Genomic DNA, 6000 nt, shown 5'->3' with positions numbered 1-6000 from the left:
TACGAGCCGCATTAACGGTAACGGAAGAATAATAAATTATTTTTATAATAATAAAGAGACATTCTATTGGGTGTAGAACAATAGGTGCCTGCCATGCAATGCATGGAGGCAGTACTGACTTGCTTCGCAAGTCAGTACTGCTCTCCTTATGCATTGCTATGGCATGCCCCTAATAAACAGACATTCTATTGGGTGTAGAACAATAGGTGCCTGCCATGCAATGCATGGAGGCAGTACTGACTTGCTTCGCAAGTCAGTACTGCTCTCCTTATGCATTGCTATGGCATGCCCCTAATAATAAAGAGACATTCTATTGGGTGTAGAACAATAGGTGCCTGCCATGCAATGCATGGAGGCAGTACTGACTTGCTTCGCAAGTCAGTACTGCTCTCCTTATGCATTGCTATGGCATGCCCCTAATAATAAAGAGGCGTTCTATTGGGTGTAGAACAATAGGTGCCTGCCATGCAATGCATGGAGGCAGTACTGACTTGCTTCGCAAGTCAGTACTGCTCTCCTTATGCATTGCTATGGCATGCCCCTAATAATAAAGAGGCGTTCTATTGGGTGTAGAACAATAGGTGCCTGCCATGCAATGCATGGAGGCAGTACTGACTTGCTTCGCAAGTCAGTACTGCTCTCCTTATGCATTGCTATGGCATGCCCCTAACTAGAACAGCTGGAACAACAATCATGGATTCCTCTCACCACTAAGAAGCTGAGATTGTTGTAAGTTGGTGCTTTTTGTGAACATTTTCTAGCTTTCTCAGAACATCAAGGTGACTCTGAGTATTTTTTAAAGTTTCCCAGATAAACTAGATGAGAGCAGGTGTGTTTTTCTAATGCAGGAAGTAAATAAAAAAATGTCAAAAGTAATGACAAGTGGTTAAAACTTGGAAACAAATCAGTTTTTCAACAAAACTTTAATCAATATAAACATAAACTTTGATTTTAAAACCAAACCAAAGACCAAACTCAACTTTATTGAACTTTTATTGATTATTTGGTCAAATAATTATTGAGATTTATGCATGGTGCAACTGAAGATATTATAATGAATATTTTTAGCCTTCATGTTCTGTCTACTTTCTGGATTAACGGGAATCCCCCATAACAGCAAACTTCTGTTTATATTAGCTTTATGCAGCTAATTTAGTGAGTAAAACTGAATATTATTTTTCAGCTTTATTTATAGATGGTTTAACATCCGCTTGATTATTTATGTTTTTAATTTTAACATAAGTTAATAAAAGACTGAATCATGATTCAGCAAAAGGAAAAGCAGATATAAATAAATAAAAAATACATTAAAGATAAATTACGAGGGGGTGCTGTGAGGCCTCAGTCCTTGTGGCGGTGGTTGCAGGTTCGATTCCCGGCCTGGCGACATTTGCCGCATGTCTTCCCCCTCTCTCATTACTCTCTTTCCTGTCGAACTACTTTCAAATAAAACCCACTATAGCCAACAAAACCTTTAAAAAAATTATTACGATAACTGATGCTTAAAGTACATTTGTGATTGTAAAACTGAATATATTTGTAAAAATATATATATGAAAAATACAAAATTATAATTTTCCTCCTTAAAAATGTTGTATTTTCTACAATATGTAATGAAATATTTATTTAACATGGTGAATGTACGTGATTTCATTGACGTTTCTCCTAAAATGTATAATTTGTGGGTTTCTTTCTTAACTTCTAAGCACAAACACAGAATCCCCGTTTCTAAAATTAGCATCAAAATGTTGTGGAACCAGTTAATCTGGACAACATGAGTTTATGTCACCTTTTGATCAGAATTGCGTTTCACTTTAGGAAACGTTACAAGGAGAAAATGAAGAACTTGGTCAGCCATATTGCATGAGATTATTGATTCTTTAGTCGCTTTTTGTATCAAATTAAATATGCAGATATACTGTGGAGCCAATCCTTTCAGTGATTTATAAACTAATAATATTTTATTCTCTGAGGTACAAAGATAAACAACTGGATGAGATTCTCTACATCTTGGTGAAACTTTAGTCTTTTAATCCTGAAAATGCTCTTTAGGTGATAGAAGGCTGACTTTGTAACTGACTTTATGTGGCTCTGAAGGCTCAGGTCAGAGTTCATCACTACACCCAGATTTCAAATGGATCCCTGCCCCACTTTGAACGCATTTGGTATAAAGAGAGACAATTAAAGGATAAAACTTTTGAAAATCCATGTTTTCCATGTTTTTGTGGACAATTTCTGAGATTAACCTCAATTTTTTTTTCTAGCAAATTTTTGACTTTTTAAGCTCAGAAATGTCTTTTTAGAAAATTTCAGATTTTTTTTCTAGTAGAGTTTAACATTTTCAGACAGAAATTTCCTGTTTTCTGGAAAATGTTATTTTTTTTGTGCAAATTTTTGACTTTTCAAATCAGAAATTTCTGTTTTTTCTACCTTTTTTTTTGTTTACTTTTTAAGCTCAGAAATGTCATTTTTATTATTATTATTTTTTAGAAAAGTTCCAAGATAAATCTCAAAATTTCATTTTTTTCTAGCAAAGTTTAAACTTTTAAAACTCATAAATTTCCTTATTTTTTCTGGAAAATTTCTGATTTTATTTTACAATTTTTTTACTTTTCAAATCAGAAATTTCAGAGTTTTTTTCTAGAAACTTTCTGAGATTAACCTAAAAAAATATCAGATTTTTTTTCCTGTAGCACATTTTAAACTTTTCAAACTCAGACATGTCCTAATCTTTTCTAGAAAATTTCAGATTTTTTTTTCTTCTAGAAAATGTTCGACTGTTCAAATCAGAAATTTCCCAGTCTTTTCTAGAAAATCTCTGAAACAAATCTCATATTTTCTCAGTTTTTATGGCAGAAGTTCACTCGTCCATTTTTTTTCCTACCTAATTGGCCGCAGTCCACCAGACATTTTAAACCTGACAGAAAGAGTGATATGCGGAGTGCAGCTTTCGGTGACTGGATGTCAGCAGAGTGACATACGGATGCCCGTGTGGCCACACTGATTATTGTCAGCGGCTGGGAGTGATACGGACTCGTCCTGCCCTTCCACATCTTGAACAGTGGGAGTCATGAACCGCTGCAAGGTGACGCGTCCTCTGATTTCAAGCGAAACTTCAGCGCAGACATGCCGATGTTATTAATCACCATCTGCACCTCGCTGTGATCGCCAAGCAGCAGCTCCTTTTTTTTTTCTTTCTTATCAAGCGACAGGATCGGGACCATCTTTGCGCAGTGATACCGAGAGCAGCGGCGGCGGCGGCGGCAGCAGCAGCAGCAGCGGCGGCCACTCCGGGGAATGTGGACCGAACCCGGGGCCGTTCAGTCCCGACATGATCGGCCTCTTCTGAACCCAGACAGCCGCCGAATGTGGTAGGAGCACCGCCGCATTTCTCAACACTGTCACCACCGGAGCCTGTTGGGTTTCGTAACCGCCCGTTTGTACGTGTTGAAGCGCGTAACTTTCTTTCTGAGCCCGATAAAAAAAAAAAAAAAAGTTGAAATCCCATTAGCTAGCGCCGCTTCGCCTTGCAGATGTGCGCGCGCGCGTGTGTGTGTGTGTGGAAGACGGGGCTACGGCGACGTCAGCCTAGCGGAGACATGAATTAGCATGCTAAGTTAGCTCCGTGGGTCTGGCTGGCGCAGCGGGGCTCCACTCTGCAGGGGTCGTGGGGTTCACGTCAGGGGCATGTGTCCTCAAATTCTCCCGGTGGGAACGCCGTGCCAGTTCGAACCTCACCGCTTCCAGTCTGCGGAGAAGGAGGAAAGGGGTGTTTTGAATCCAGATGTGCCCACTTCCAATGTTAGCTTGTCAGCTAGCTGATGGGAGCAGCGGTGTTTAAGCAGCCGAAGCTGAGCAGGTGACATACTGTGGGTATGTGGAAACAGCTGCAGCTTTCACAACACCCCATAATGCTGTAGAGGAGAGAGAAGGTGCATTTACTTTAAATATTGCAATAAAAACACAAACCGTTGTTAAAAAGAAAGTACACCCACTTTAAATTATATGATTCAACATATCAGCTGAGGTGGGCAGAGTACCCAAACATTATACTCAAATCAGAGTAGCACTACTTCTACATATTTTTACTCTGTAGCCATCCAAGAAATTATTCAAGAGTAAATAAAATAAGATCTGGTAAAAAGTCTGCTCAAGTACTGAGTAAATTAATTTAATATTTAAAAATTACATCATGAGACTGGACCAAATGATAAAGTTAAGTGGAAATTTTGAGATTTTAAAGGTGAAAATGACAATAATTCATGTTGGTAACAAAAAAAAATCAGGCAAAAGTAAATTTTTCCAATTCAGTTTCTTTCTTTCAGTAAAAAACAGATGAAACTTTAACAAAAACTGCAGGTGTGTGCCTGCGTCTGGTGAATTTTTGGTTAAAACATGTTTGTTTTTCATTGATTCAGTGGGTAGAAAGTCCAGAAATTTTACTCAAATAAGAGTAGAAATACTTCCTAATAAAATTACTAATGTAAAAAGTACTTTAGTACTAAAAATACTCCTAAAGTACATTTTTACAAAAAAGATACTCAGGTAATTAGCTACTACCCAACTCTGCATATCAGGATGTTCATCAATTTAACCTCAAATCACGAAATCCCCATAACTATAGAAGCACAATACTGCCAAACCTAGCGAATAAATATAGCAGTGGTATCGTTTTACAATGAGAAAACCTCTAATTTTAAGCAGATCAAACTTGTTATAACGAGAAACTCTCTCATTCTAGTGACGTTTAAATTCATTCTCTCAGTTGACCAGATGGAGGGCGAGTGAGCGACGTCGTCTTCCAGAGGAATTTAAAGCGTGAAACCTTGTCGTCTTGACGAGTTCTGCGTCACATTTAAACGAGGTTTCTCGTCTTAACAAGTTTTGCATTTTTGTTTCAGCGACGTTTCTCATAGTAACACATACTCCACTTTGTTTTACGAGAACGTTTTTGTAATCTTGAGTTTTGCATCTCATTTGAAACGGGAAACAACATTTCTTAAGTTTTGTGTCTCGTTTTTGGGAGTTTTCTGGTCTTGACGAGTTCCACATCTCGTTTGTATGAGGTTTCTCATCTTAACAAGGTCTGCATTGTTTTTTTTAAAGAGAAGGTTCCTTGTCTTAAATGGTTTTGCATTTTGTTGTTACAAGAAGGTTCTTAAGTTCTGCATTTTAACGAGGTTTTTAATAGTAACGTAAAAGTTTTGCATTTTACCAAGTTTTTGTCGTGTCATTTTAACAAGTTTTAAGAAGGTTTATTGTCTTACCAAGTTTTGCATTTTGATTTTATTGGGGCAAGCAGTGACCTGACGCTTTGTTTTAAATTATTTTAACTGAGCATCAGCAGTTAGAAGGGGGACATTAGCAATTAGCAACCTGATAAAAAAAATGCTGCTTCTCTTAATTTCTGGGATTATTCTGGAACATCTGAAGGTTATTGTGCAAATTGGAATTTATCAAAAACATTTAAAAAAAGCATTTACAACCCGTAGCATCAACATGATTTCTTTAGTCAGAGGCTTCTTCCAAATAGCTGTAATACAGACTGCTGCAGGAGATCATTCTATCGGCATCTACAATAGTTCTTTAAAGGAAATTATATGAGTTACTTTTATTAATCCTACAGGAAAACTAAATATTGTATCATAGAACTGAATCAGAAAACGGCAATCTGGGAGAATTTTCAAATTCCAAAAAGATTTTTTAAAACTGGGAAAACATTTAAGATTATTTCTGATCTTCCCAAAGCTGCATCTCAGACTCTCTGAATTAGCATTTAGCACGTTATGCTTCTGCTTCCCTGAAACAATATGGCTGCACGACTTATGTTTGCATTTAAATAAACTTGGAAAAGAGATGCTCAGACTGAGAACTTGTAGCAGCTGTGAAGCTCGATAGTAGGAGGTTTATGATCTGGGCTTCTTTGAATTAATTGAAAAATGTAAACATTTTTCTTATTTGGCTAATCAAATAAATGAACATGTGATTTTTAAAATTAAT

The 6000-nt window shown here is 37.1% G+C and overlaps 1 protein-coding gene across 1 annotated transcript in view; it reads left to right on the top strand.

The window, feature by feature from the left end:
* Nucleotides 1-2891: 2891 nt before the first annotated feature.
* The window catches only part of bcl9l (bcl9 like), a 36768-nt gene continuing 33659 nt past the window's right edge, over nucleotides 2892-6000 (top strand). Inside the window, exon 1 of the mRNA XM_008426438.3 lies at nucleotides 2892-3371. The gene's annotated coding sequence lies outside the window, so the exon portion shown is untranslated. The remainder of the gene's footprint in view (nucleotides 3372-6000) is intronic.

The sequence above is a fragment of the Poecilia reticulata genome, chromosome 13 (assembly GCF_904066995.2).
Source record: "Poecilia reticulata chromosome 13, P_reticulata-male-v2, whole genome shotgun sequence".
NCBI classification, from domain to species: Eukaryota; Metazoa; Chordata; class Actinopteri; order Cyprinodontiformes; family Poeciliidae; genus Poecilia; species Poecilia reticulata.
The sequence above is the reverse complement of the archived record's forward strand: the minus strand, read 5'-3'. Positions and strand labels throughout refer to the sequence as shown.